Source organism: Zea mays, chromosome 8 (assembly GCF_902167145.1).
Source record: "Zea mays cultivar B73 chromosome 8, Zm-B73-REFERENCE-NAM-5.0, whole genome shotgun sequence".
Lineage (NCBI taxonomy): Eukaryota > Viridiplantae > Streptophyta > Magnoliopsida > Poales > Poaceae > Zea > Zea mays.
The window spans coordinates 113,382,060-113,395,628 of record NC_050103.1 but is presented as its reverse complement, the minus strand read 5'-3'; positions in this window follow the sequence as shown (position 1 = coordinate 113,395,628).

Genomic DNA, 13,569 nt, shown 5'->3' with positions numbered 1-13,569 from the left:
TAGTAGCTTTGCAAACATCAAAATCCTTAGCCTTAGCAAGCAATTTTTCATTCTCAATTTTAAGGCTAGCAAGAGAATCATTCAATTCCTTAATCTTAGCAAGCAAATCATCATTATCATTTCTGAGATTGGGAATTGAAGTATCACAAACATGAGAATCAACCTTAGCAATTAATCTATCATTTTCATTTCTAAGGTTGTTAATAGTGTCATGGCATGTGCTTAGCTTACTAGATAATTTGTTACATTTTTCTACCTCTAGAGCATAGGCATTTTTAACCTTAACATGTTTCTTGTTTTCCTTGATTAGGAAGTCCTCTTGGGAGTCCAAGAGATCATCCTTTTCATGGATGGCACTAATTAGCTCATTTAATTTTTCCTTTTGTTCCATGTTAAGGTTGGCAAAAAGAATACGCAAATTATCTTCCTCACCACTAGCATTATCATCACTAGAAGATTCATATTTAGTGGAGGATTTAGATTTAACCTTCTTCCTTTTGCCGTCCTTTGCCATGAGGCACTTGTGGCCGACGTTGGGGAAGAGGAGTCCCTTGGTGACGGCGATGTTGGCGGCGTCCTCGTCGTCGGAGGAGGAGTCGGTGGAGCTCTCGTCGGAGTTCCACTCGCGGCACACGTGGGCATCGCCGCCCCTCTTCTTGTGGTACCTCTTCTTTTCTTTCCTCTTTCCTTTCTTGTCGTTATCCCTGTCACTGTCACTTGATAATGGACATTTAGCGATAAAGTGACCGGGCTTACCACACTTGTAGCAAACCTTCTTGGAACGGGATTTGTAATCCTTCCCCTTCCGTTGCTTGAGGATTTGGCGAAAGCTTTTGATGATTAAAGCCATTTCCTCATTGTCGAGCTTGGAGGCATCAATTGGTTGTCTACTCGGTGTAGACTCCTCCTTCTTCTCCTCCGTCGCCTTAAATGCCATCGGTTGTGCTTCGGACGTGGAGGGTTCATCAAGCTCGTTGATCTTCTTGGAGCCCTTGATCATACATTCAAAGCTCACAAAATTCCTAATAACTTCCTCGGGGGTCATTTGAGTATATCTAGGATTACCACGAATTAATTGAACTTGAGTGGGGTTAAGGAAAATGAGTGATCTAAGAATAACCTTAACCACCTCGTGGTCATCCCACTTCTTGCTCCCGAGGTTGCGCACTTGGTTCACCAAAGTCTTGAGCCGGTTGTACATGTCTTGTGGCTCTTCCCCTTGGCGAAGTCGAAAGCGACCGAGCTCCCCCTCGATCGTTTGCCGCTTGGTGATCTTTGTTAGTTCATCACCCTCGTGCGCGGTCTTGAGGAGGTCCCAAATTTCCTTTGCATTCTTCAACCCTTGCACCTTGTTGTATTCCTCTCTATTTAGAGAGGCCAAGAGTATGGTTGTTGTCACACCCGGGTTTTAGGGGCACCAAGACCCGGGCGCGAACATAAACACCAGATATGCTGGGACCAAGTCTCACACATATGATGTATAGTGGCACAGGATCGAATGTCACATCTTTATATATAACAGGAGTTCTATACAAAATAAATAATTACATTATAAGGAGACAATGGTCCAGCAACCCAAAGTTGACTGGGAGACGACGGCCTAGACCTCTCACGAACACATCGCAGCATCCTCCAAGCGCCTCATCCTGTGGTACCTGCTCTTGACCTGTGGGGGGGTGTGAGACAGCAAGAGTGAGCTCACATACGTTCATCGCTCAACAAGTTGTGGGGAATAATGTGAATGAACTCGCCAAAGGTGGGAGTTCATGTGAAGTGTAAGGCTTACCAAAGAGAATGGTTGGAGCTGAGCATTGCTTTTAAAGTTGGTCAAAATTTTATTAGCAATTACTAAGTATAAGTAAATACCAACCCAATTAAGTAGTAGAACAAAAGTAACAACATCACATGCGATGCAATGCATATGACAAATTGAATTTAGTTCCATAAATTAATCATGTGAGGGTCCGAGCTGCTCATGACCGTGAGCATGGCTAGTATACCAGTTTTACACTCTGCAGAGGTTGCGCATCTTTACCCACAAGTCATGTTACCCATCTGCCAAGGGATCGCGACTTCCCATACACCTCTACCGAGGAGGCGAGGCAGGGTAACACTACAAGGCCTTTACAAAGTTCCACTAGCTTCAGAAAACCCGCTACAATTTATAGGGAGCTCCAATGCAGGAATCCCTTGCAGGACCGCCATCGCAGCAAAATCCTCCCGAGGGCCTCCCTACACTGACCACTCCCCTACTGCTCTTGCCCCTTTCGGGTAAGGTAGTCTTCCACTAGCTTTCCTAATTAATCGGCCAAGGGCGTCCCATTAAACCCTTGTGGTAGCACTGTTTTCCCGGGTGGTTCTCCATGTTCCAATTACCATAATGATCTTATCATGAACAGTAATAATAAACAGATAATAAAAGTGTGATCATGAATAATGTATCTTCATACCCAAAACCACATAAAGCACTAGCAGGTACTACCCAAAAGTTCAGTGGTAAACAAGGTATAAAGATAGACAAACTAGGGTAACCTATTGGGTCCCATCAAAATTAACCTATGCAGATCATTATGATTAATCAGAACATGGCTGGGTAAAAAGAAGTGATCAAGGGCACAACTTGCCTGGGACTTGAGATTCCAGGTACCAGGATGATCTTCAAATGACTCGTAGCCTCGCTCTAAACGTAGCAATACAGACAACCATGGTATAGGCAAAATTAACATTACACCAAACATAAGAACAAACTGTATAATAATAATCTACGCGTTGCTATGAGATCGTGGGATCGAGACTCACTAAATTCAAAGCTACGGTTATCGAGTTATGATTTATGGGAGATCTATGTGGTTAAACTATATTATAAATTTATTAGAATACACCATATGAGAGAATATTCTATGCATAATTAACTCAACTTTAATCTAAGTCATTACTTGATTAAGGATCATCCTTTAGTCAAATTATATCCATAAGATCATATACTATATTAATATTAGAAAAGCTAAACCACTAAACATAGATTAATCCAATTACATACTTAATTATAGAAGTATGTGATATCACATAATTAATGTTGCTACTGTGTACGATGCTAACATAACTGGAACGGGTCAATTCGGAGTTAAAACAGAGAAGTTATGGGTATTACAATATTTTTAGGCGCAATAAATCTAATAGATGTTGTATTTAAACTAAGCAGGTATTAAATCAAAATATTTCAGTTGGTATTAATCTCTAACAATTATTTATAAAAATCATATGTTAGAACTATAAATTCGTAAACATTAATTAAGCAAATATTTAAGTAATTAAATATTTAAAACATGTGGTATGAATAGCACAATTTTATTACTACGTATGCAAAATTAATATGAACCTAACACACCTTGAATAGAATAAATCAGACGCCTAGCACGAAACATATCATATGTTTAATAAATTAGTAGGGTTGTAAAAAAAATTAGGTGACATGACACGATCTAATAGGTTAGATCAAGATCACATAAAAAAATTGTGGATTAAATAAATGTAATATACACGATCTAGATGTGCCCATCTTCTACCTATAATAGTTGTGACGGTGGTTAGATGACGATGCAGACTTGGCGCTTGAAAAGACAGCCTCGGCATGTAGGCCTCCAGCAAGCACCGTGAACTCACGCTGGGTCCGAACGACGGCGAACATAGGCCACCCGCCCAGCGGCTCTCTCTCTCTCTTCTTGCTCGGCAACGGGTTACTAGCATGAATGGGATTCTCCCTCGAGACGGTGGTACGAATAGATGGTGATGCGTCTAGAGAGATTATATACTGGAGACATGATGATAACCACCAGCTGGCCGGCGGTCATTGCGGGCGGAGTTGTTACTATACCGTAGGTAGTTTGTTACGAGAGATGAAACTCACCGGCTTAGGCCCATAGCGCAGCGACGTAGGAAAAAAAAATTGGATGATGTCATTGATTGCCTCATGACATAGGCTACGACTGAAGAAAAAAATCAAAAGAAAAACAAAACAAACGTGGGCTCACATAGGTGTGTATCAGGTAGAGATCGGCTCTACTTTTTTTTATTTTCTTGTTTTTTTTCTTATCTCCGTTTCCGAGTCCTTAGTTTAGATTTAAACGTTAATGCAAAAAAAAATCCATCATGTGATGAAATATATTTATATTATATTTACTATTTATTCTTAGACAATTGCTTTAAGTACGTAATTCACACACATACATTACTCGTTTTTAAACTATTATTATATAGTTAAATTTAATTAGTTCATTTAGGAACTCAGTACTTATTGTTAATTTGTATCAATACAAAATACTTTTACTATTCTTTAGAAGGTTTGCAAACACTTAATTTATAAAATAATAATCTCATCAATTAATTAGTTGAGAACATTTATATTTATATATTTAGGTTAAATTCTACTTCTCAAAGTTTAAATCAAAACGTTGAGCTACCAAGATTCTAACATTATTATTCATCTATTTATTTATCTATTATCCTATTAAGAAATGCTTTCACAAAAGAAAACCTTTGTTAGAAGGTATTCCAAATTCAAACTCTTTGATTTTTTTTACGGATGCCACCAACACAATTTTGAGGTGCTACAGTTGTGGCTTGGGAGTTGAAGTGCTCGATTTGGGCCACCTCGTCCTCATCATAATCCTCATCCCCTACGGATGGTACCTGTGCTCCAAACTCAACAACATTCCATATACTTTTGTGGAGTGAGGTTAGATGAAATTTCATTAAATCACTCCACCTAGCATAATCTTCACCGTCAAAGGTTGGCGGTTTGCCTAATGGAACGGAAAGTAATGGAGTATGTCTAGATGTACGAGGATAGTGTAAGGGGATCTTACTAAACTTCTTACGCTCTTGGCGTTTAGAAGTTACGGAGGGCGCATCGGAGCCGGAGGTCGATGTTGATGAAGTGTCGGTCTCGTAGTAGACCACTTTCCTCATCCTCTTGTGCTTGTCCCCACTCCGATGTGGCTTGTGAGAGGAAGATCTCTCCTTCTTCTCTTTGTGGTGAGAAGAAGATTTCTTCTCCTTCCGTTTGGAGGAGTCCTTCTTCTTCTCCTTCCTCTTGGTGCGGGACTCTTCCGATGAAGTGCTCCCTTGGCTTGTAGTGGGCTTTTCGCCGGTCTCCATCTCCTTCTTGGCGTGATCTCCCGACATCACTTCGAGCGGTTAGGCTCTAATGAAGCACCGGGCTCTGATACCAATTGAAAGTCGCCTAGAGGGGGGTGAATAAGGCGAAACTGAAATTCTCAAAAATAATCACAACTACAAGCCGGGTTAGCGTTAGAAATATTAACGAGTCCGCGAGAGAGGGCGCAAAACAAATCGCAAGCAAATAATGAAGTGAGACACGCGGATTTGTTTTACCGAGGTTCGGTTCTCACAAACCTACTCCCCGTTGAGGAGGCCACAAAGGCCGGGTCTCTTTCAACCCTTCCCTCCCTCAAATGGTCCCTTGGACCAAGTGAGCTTCTCTTCTCAAATCACTTGGGAATCAAACTTCCCGCAAGGGCCACCACACGATTGGTGCCTCTTGCCTTAATTACAAGTGAGTGTTTGATCACAAGAAAGAGTGCGAAAGAAAAGAAGCGATCCAAGCGCAAGAGCTCAAATGAACACTACAAATCACTCTCTCTAATCACTAATGCTTTGTGTGGAGTTGGGAGAGGATTTGATCTCTTTTGGTGTGCTTTGCAATGAATGCTAGCTCTTGTATAGTGGTTGGAAGCTGGAAAACTTGGATGCCATGAATGGTGGGGTGGTTGGGGTATTTATAGCCTCAACCACCAAACTTGACCGTTGGTGGAGGCTGTCTGTTCGATGGCGCACCGGACAGTCCGGTGCACACCGGACATGTCCGGTGCCCCAGCCACGTCACCAATGCTGTTGGATTCCGACCGTTGGAGTTCTAACTTCTGGGCCCGCCTTGATGTCCGGTGGCGCACCGGACATGAACTGTTCACTGTTCGGTGCACCAGCATGGGCGTGCCTGACGCCTGCGCGCTCTGGCGCGCATTTATTGCTGTTGCAGGCGACCGTTGGCGCGAAGTAGTCGTTGCTCTGCTGGTTCACCTGACAGTCCGGTGTACACCGGACATGTCCGGTGAATTATAGCGGAGCAGCCGCTACGTTTTCCCGAGGCTGGCGAGTTCCGGAGGCCGCTCTTCCTTGGAGCACCGGACACTGTCCGGTGTACACCGGACAGTCCGGTGAATTTTAGCGCGAGTGCCTCTGGAAATTTCCGAAGGTGGCGAGTTCGAGTTGGAGTCCTCTGGTGCACCGGACACTGTCCGGTGGTGCACCGGACACTGTCCGGTGGCACACCGGACAGTCCGGTGCGCCAGACCAGAGGAGCCTTCGGTTGCTCCTTTGCTCTTTTGTTGAACTCAATACTTGGTCTTTTTATTGGCTAAGTGTGATCCTTTTGCACCTGTATAACTTATACACTAGAACAAACTAGTTAGTCCAAAGATTTGTGTTGGGCAATTCAACCACCAAAATTATATAGGAACTAGGTGTAAGCCTAATTCCCTTTCAGTTTCGACCTGCGATTTGGCTTCAGTTGGAGCGACTTTCTTTGCAGGAGCAGGGCTCAGTGCCTTTGTAGTCTCCAGTACAACATCCAACACATTCGCCATCCTTCTCCTCTTGGGAGTCGTGGCAGAAGCCTTTTGCACCTTCGGCAGTGTTGCCTTTGTTAGAGGACTCAGGATTTCTGGCATTTTTGTCACTATTTCCACCTGTGGCTCTTTGGCCTTATTATCTTCAGCCTTGGCTGGCTCAACTGTAGTTATCTTTGGTACTACACTCGGCTCTACAGTGCTTTGCATAATTGGAACAGTTTCTTTTGCTTTGGCAGCTGAAGAAGTACCTTCGCCAAATTCAGGTATCATGGCTGGTTCAATATAACACGGCCGGTGAGTCAGAACCTTCATCTTCTTGCCCTTCGGCTCAGCTGTGGTGGCCGAAGCAGCAATCTTTCTCTTTATCCCTTGCCCTCGCAGTGGGTAGCAATAGTCAAGGTATACGAAGCCAATAGCATCAAATACCCTGTTCAATCTTTTCTTATTCCGACCCCCGAAAGCTGCGGACAAGGCATTGTCCTCGGCCTTGGAGTATACCCCAAGTAGCTCGTCGCTAGTAGCTTCAATGCATTTCAGCCAGTCATCATTTGGCTTGTCAAATTTATCCCCAAACCTGAAGGTATACTTCAATCGGACTAAATTACCCTCACCGGAATTAGTAATGGTCTCCTTCGGCATTTCCTAGCTTTCCACAAGCGGCCATACCCTGAAGGCTATGTGTTCTTGAATCAAATCTCTTGTACCAATGAAGGAGCAAACAGTGCTGAAAGCCCTCTAGCACGCTTCGACAACGTCATCAATTTCCACCTTCGGCCTTCGCAGGCCGAAGCGGGACCAGATGGGGCGCTGAATGATTTCTTTAATATCTTCCCTTGCCTTTAAATCATTTTTCACATAAAACCATTCTTTCATCCAGGCTCCGGGCCATCTCTTTCGAAATGTTGGCACCGGGTGGCTTGTGTTGGGGCGAGCGATAAATCCATAACAACCGAAGTTGTTGTGGTACTGTTCTTTACCAATGGCCTTCGTCTCATATAAAAGTTTGTGCATACTGCAGAAGCACTTCACGCTTGGCTCTAGCCCTTGACTCCTTACTGCCCAGACAAAAATCCTCATCCTCATTATAGCTTCGGGGGTGATCTGATGAAGGAAGACCTGGAATATCTTCAGCACTTCAACAACAAACTTGCTTAAAGGGAACCAAAGAGCAGCCTTAAAAAGCTTCGGTAGATAACAACTTCATTCTCCTCAGGGGCAGGGGCAGTGTTGTCTCCACCAACTATGATAGTAAACATGTCGTGAAAATATCTCCCTCTCATGGCATCAATATGACTTTGCTTGATAGTTGATTTTCCGAAGATAGTATGGCTTGGACGCCATGGTCGATCCTCAGAGTATTCATCCCCACTTTCCATGTCATAGGTATCATTGTCACCAGTATCTTCAGACAAACCTTCCAGTATCTCTTTTGTAATCTTTTCTGTGTTTGTTTTTTGCCATGGACTCAATGAATCCAGCAATATAAGGATTCACAACTTTCTTTCCTTCAAACAACTTCGTCTCTTCAGCTACCTTTGTTTCCGTAGTCAGCTTCGTCTCCTCGGTCATTTTTTATCCAGACATGGTGAAAACGCGTCTTTAAGCCGAAGCTCAAAAAGATTAAAAATCTAGCGAGAGCTAGTGAGCAAGAACTAAAAGTTTGAGAAAATATTGCAAACGGCAGAGATGGCGTGTAAAATGCTGCCGACGTGGATTCATATTTATATGCCCTGCGCGTTACAACTTGGAGGGCCCCATTTGTCATTGAATATTGCTATTCTAGCAAAGGGAATGTGTTTTTTCGGACCTTCGGTTTAAGGCCTTCGTTCATGTCGTAGTATGAATTCGTTGTTATAACAAATTAATACTTGGAGGGGCTACTGTTGGGGGCCTTCGTCTTCCGAAGGTCCTCAAAAATATGATTTAACAATGTTTCCCAAGTGTAATATACATACAGGGACCTTCGGACTCGGAATAAAACTATACACGATATGGAAAGCATGATCGAGACGAAGGTTGATGCAGTCCCGAAGCTACGCACAAGGGTGCTTCGGCGCAATGGCAGAAAGAGAAACCGACTTAAAGGGGAAAAGGCCATCTAGTCCTCGGTGGATTGTCCTTAAGCCAATAGTAAACATAAAGGGCATGAATGTAATTTTACACAGGCTGCGCCCTGTGTCTATAAATAGATGAACAATGTCCCCGTACTGTTCACGCTGACTTGTACTTGCTCGTGCGTCATGCTTGTACTTTTGCCTTCTGTCAAGCCGAAGGTACAAATGTAATTCAATGTTGTTCTTATTCATTCATGATAATATAATAAAGATATATAGATAATGTCATATAATTATTCATGTTATTTCTCATGTTTCATATGCTTCGTCTTTCATCAATATATGTACTGTGATGATGAAGGTAGGTCCTTCATGACCTTCGTCCGAAGATCGTTATATCCTAAGAAAAATAATGCTTCGAAGGACGAAGGGCATTAACCAATAACCCCTTTTTTGTGTTGTCTTGTTCTTAATTCATAACATTTAAGAACAAGTTCCCAACAGAAATGATGGTGGTAATGTTCCTATAGTCATAGATAGGGACATTGACATCAAGGAAGAAGAGGGCGTGAGGCGATTCAAATGAAAAAATAACATAAAATTTTGGGCACCAACATATATATAGTTGGGCACATCGCTGCTGGGTGAAAACAATAATTGACAGTATGAGAACTTTCGGTACTGTGTAACCATATGAAGTGATGATAAAACATCATGACTAGTTCTAACCACAACTGCTATGATGAAAGAACATCAATGCCGGTTCCAACAACAATCAGCATTGATGTGGGTCTTCATGATGGCTGCTTATCGATAGAGTGATAACTATTTTTTCTACTAACTTGCTTATAACTTCAATAAAAATTTAAGAGATTCTAGATTTTTTGCAAGTATGTGGACCCAAAGTATCCCCACATAGAATTTTAGATTTTGTCAATCAATTTTGGTCATTATTATATTTTTATGGTAAAATAGATAAAGAAAGTTTAATAACCCCTTCCAACTAATAAAATTCTCGATCCACCTCCATCAAAATTTGTTCATTGTGACATATGAGACTCGCTATGATAATTTCATGTCATTTCAAATTGTTTTAGGGGTAGCCGCAGTTCAACCTCTCATTACTTTGTACCATCACATAAAAAATATTTAAACCATTAAAAATATCAAACCATCTCCCCAATGAAATCCAAAACTTAATGTTTCCTTGACTTATGATACATACAAGCTTGATAAAAAGTTTGATGCACATACAATACTAAAATGCATGAGAGTTATGGAAACATAAGAGTTGTAGTTAGGGTTCCATGAAAAGTTCATCCACTTTGTGAAGAATGAATATTCTAGATGTGTTGAATTTAAATTGGTTCATTGGAACATATGAGACCAAAATTAGATCAAAATAATATAATTCTTCGTCCATCTACCAAAATTTGATGAAACCTAATTAGTGTTAAATTTAGTGCAACCACGAACAAAGTCTGTGTAAATCAATGCTCACATTAGTGCACTCTATCTTGCCTCACAGACGCGAGGACATGATCGCCCAAGGATGTAACCTATTGTAGGAGTTTGAGGCTGACTATAGAGTAATAGTGAAGTGTAACGGGTATCAGTATGTAGTACATGAACCTAGTGTAGTTCTAGTGGTACCTTAGTTGCTCAATAACTTGATGTAGAATAGTTTTCTGTTAGTTATTAAATAGATCTCTCAATTGACCATAAAACTTCAATATAAATAGATGGGTGATCTTATACCCATATAAAACCTATGTCACATGCAATCTATGTGCCATTTTGTTGCTAGGGGTCATCAAGAGAATCACTTTAAAATTGTAATCAACACTAGGGATGAATTCGGACGAAAATTAAAAACTAAGTGTTAGACCATTAAATAATGCTAGTATCTTATTTTTCTACTAAATTTAGCACATGACCTCCAAAGATTTGATCTAATTTCATTTATAATTGCCTAAAGCTTACAAAAGAAGAGAAAAACAAGGACCTAATTAATGAAGCAATCTAATACCAAAACCTTCAAAAAGATGTCACACATGTAATACACTTACCTTCTAGAGTCTCCTCCTTTAAAGAAATAAAGAGCAAACCACTTTATATTTGCACTTATTTGGAAATTGTTGGAACGGTTTGGATATGATATGCGTCCTCAATAAATAACTATAGTATATACGTGGGGAAAAAAATGATGTTCTTAGGCGCCTTGTTTCATGGGAAAGAGGGACCGGAGTATCTAACTTTACAGAGTCAAATATATAAAAAAGGGAACATATCAAATACAAACCATGTTTTGTTGTAAATCCCGTGCAAACATACTAAAAAAAGTTTCAAAAAATCTGAAAAAAACATGAATATGCATCTCAGCTTAACTCAACTATATACAAAATTTCATGGTAAAATTCATCTTACTCTAGCAGTTACAAAAAAATACAAATTTTGGTGTATTTAAACTATTACTGTTTGTCATAAATTTTGTCTTTTGTAACTGCTAGAGTAAGATGAATTTGACCATGAAATTTTGTATATAGTTGAGATAAGCTGAGATGTACGTTCATGTTTTTTCAGAATTTTTTGAAACTTTTTTTAGTAGATCTACACAGGATTTGCACCAAAACGTAAATATGTTCCCCTGTAAAAACGTACTACGTGTCGTAGGCAACACGTTTATGGGATGTCTATTGACTCTATTCTATCGGTAACATGTAGTACGTGGGAGTGGGAGAAGAGAGTAATGCGGCGGCAGGGGGCCGTAGCAAACCGGCCGCGCCGTACGTACGCGCGGGCCTGTGTCGCCATCCGGCGGATCCCGCGGTCGGGCTCGTGTCGCCGGGGCGCCCGACAGCCCACGCCCACGCGTCTTGGCGGGACGACGACTGGCCCCTGGCCGTCACATCCACCGGGCCGGCGCTGCGCGTACGTGCTGGGCTGGCATGCGCGTTCATGCCAGGGCCAGGCCAGGGTGTGTGTCCTAGCAAGTGCACACGTCCTCGATCCATGACATCATGCATGGACACGCACGTAGCTGCTGCGCGTACTATACACTACCGTACGTACGTACAGGCCATAGAGTGCCGTGCAGTGCAGTACCCCAGTGAGCCGACACGGTTGCAGTGAGCAGCAGAGAGGTTGACGAACCTGCACCACTTGTGAAGGCGATGCATGCATGCAGGCCAGCAGGCTGGAAAATTAGCTCCAGGCTCGCGAGCCGGCTCATTAGCTCGGCTGGCGAGCCTCGAATGAGTCGAGCTGAGCCCCTTTTTCAAGCCCGTTTTTGCAGCGTGCTGAGCCGAGTCGGCTCGTTCCGGCTCGCGAGCCTTGCAAAAATGATCAATTTATGGAATAATAATGAATATTAGATAGTTTTATGGATAATAGCTCATTTTTTAGTCTTTGATGATGAATATATTACAAGTTATAATTTAATTTACTCATAATGTAGAATGATGATTCTATATTTCAAGTTTATATAATGTTAATTCATCAAATAATGCAACGATAAGTACAAGAATATGGCTCGCGAGCCAAGCCGAGTCTCTTTCACCAGCTCGTGGAATGGCTCGGCTCGGCACGTTTCCAGCCCTCCCAGGCTAGCTAACACGAATATTCTCCAATCCGGCCAGTAGCAAAACATTCTTGACGTTTTGGTAACATTATTGCCTTTGCACAGGATGGATCGGAGCAACCTAGGACAACTAGCTAGTATGCAAATGCAACTTGCGCCGCATCGCCTCTGCAGTTCCTTGCTGCAAGGGGCACAGAATCATCCCTCTCCATGAAAGCAGCGCAGACGAGCTATACTAAATGAGTGTTTGGTTAGAGGGACTAAAGATTAGTCTCTATTTTTTAGTCTCATTTAGTCCCTTTTTTGCCAAACACTAGGACTAAAATATGGACTAAAATGAATTAGTCTTTAGTCTTTCACATAGGTGCTAAAAGAGACTAAAATCTCATATGAGTGTATTCCAAGGACATTTGAGTCTTTGGACAATACATTTAATGACTTTATAATCTATTTAGTCTCTAGAACCAAACAAGTAGGGACTAAAATTTAGTTCTAGGACTAAAGTTTAGTCCTAAGACTAATTGAAACCAAACATGGCCTAACTCTAAACATGGTTAATAAATACATGCATCATGGATGATGATGACATGCATGAGTGCAAAACATAAGCTCATCAAGTCAGCAACATAAGCTCATCAACGCAAGCTTGATCATTTTAGCAATTTTCTGGATTTAGTTACTGACTATCCTATTCTAAGCACTAGTGAGTAAACAAGGTTCATCCCATGGATTAATTATATTATGGAGGAGTGAAACCGGATTATTATGCGTAAATGGATATTTGCGATATATTGCTGCTTATATGAAGCCGAAGTATTTCAGTTGTTGGTAGTTATGATTCTTGTTATAATTTGTTTTGGTCCTATTGATTCATGGGACGGACATGCTCATGATATTTGCTTATCACTATTCGGTTATTTCTTAATTGCAAACTAAATAATCAGTGTTGCCCAATGGTTTCAAGTAAATGGTTCATTTGTTAGTACAACCAATACTCGAGCTCTTATACTTCATTGAGTTGGCTATTATGTGTTTCTTTCATGTGAGCAAGTTCTATAGTTCAATAAAACATATATGCTCTTAGTGGCTGATATGGCCGATGAGTCCTTTCTAATCATCGCGCTAACTTTATATCCCTATCCAAGGACGAATGCTCGGTGGACAAGCATACCCGATCATGCTCACCTATACTACGTACGATGGACAGCTCGGACAATCACAGACAGTCCGACAATGAAGGTCGGACGGTCCACGGACAACCAGACGCAGCATCGGCCTTAGACTG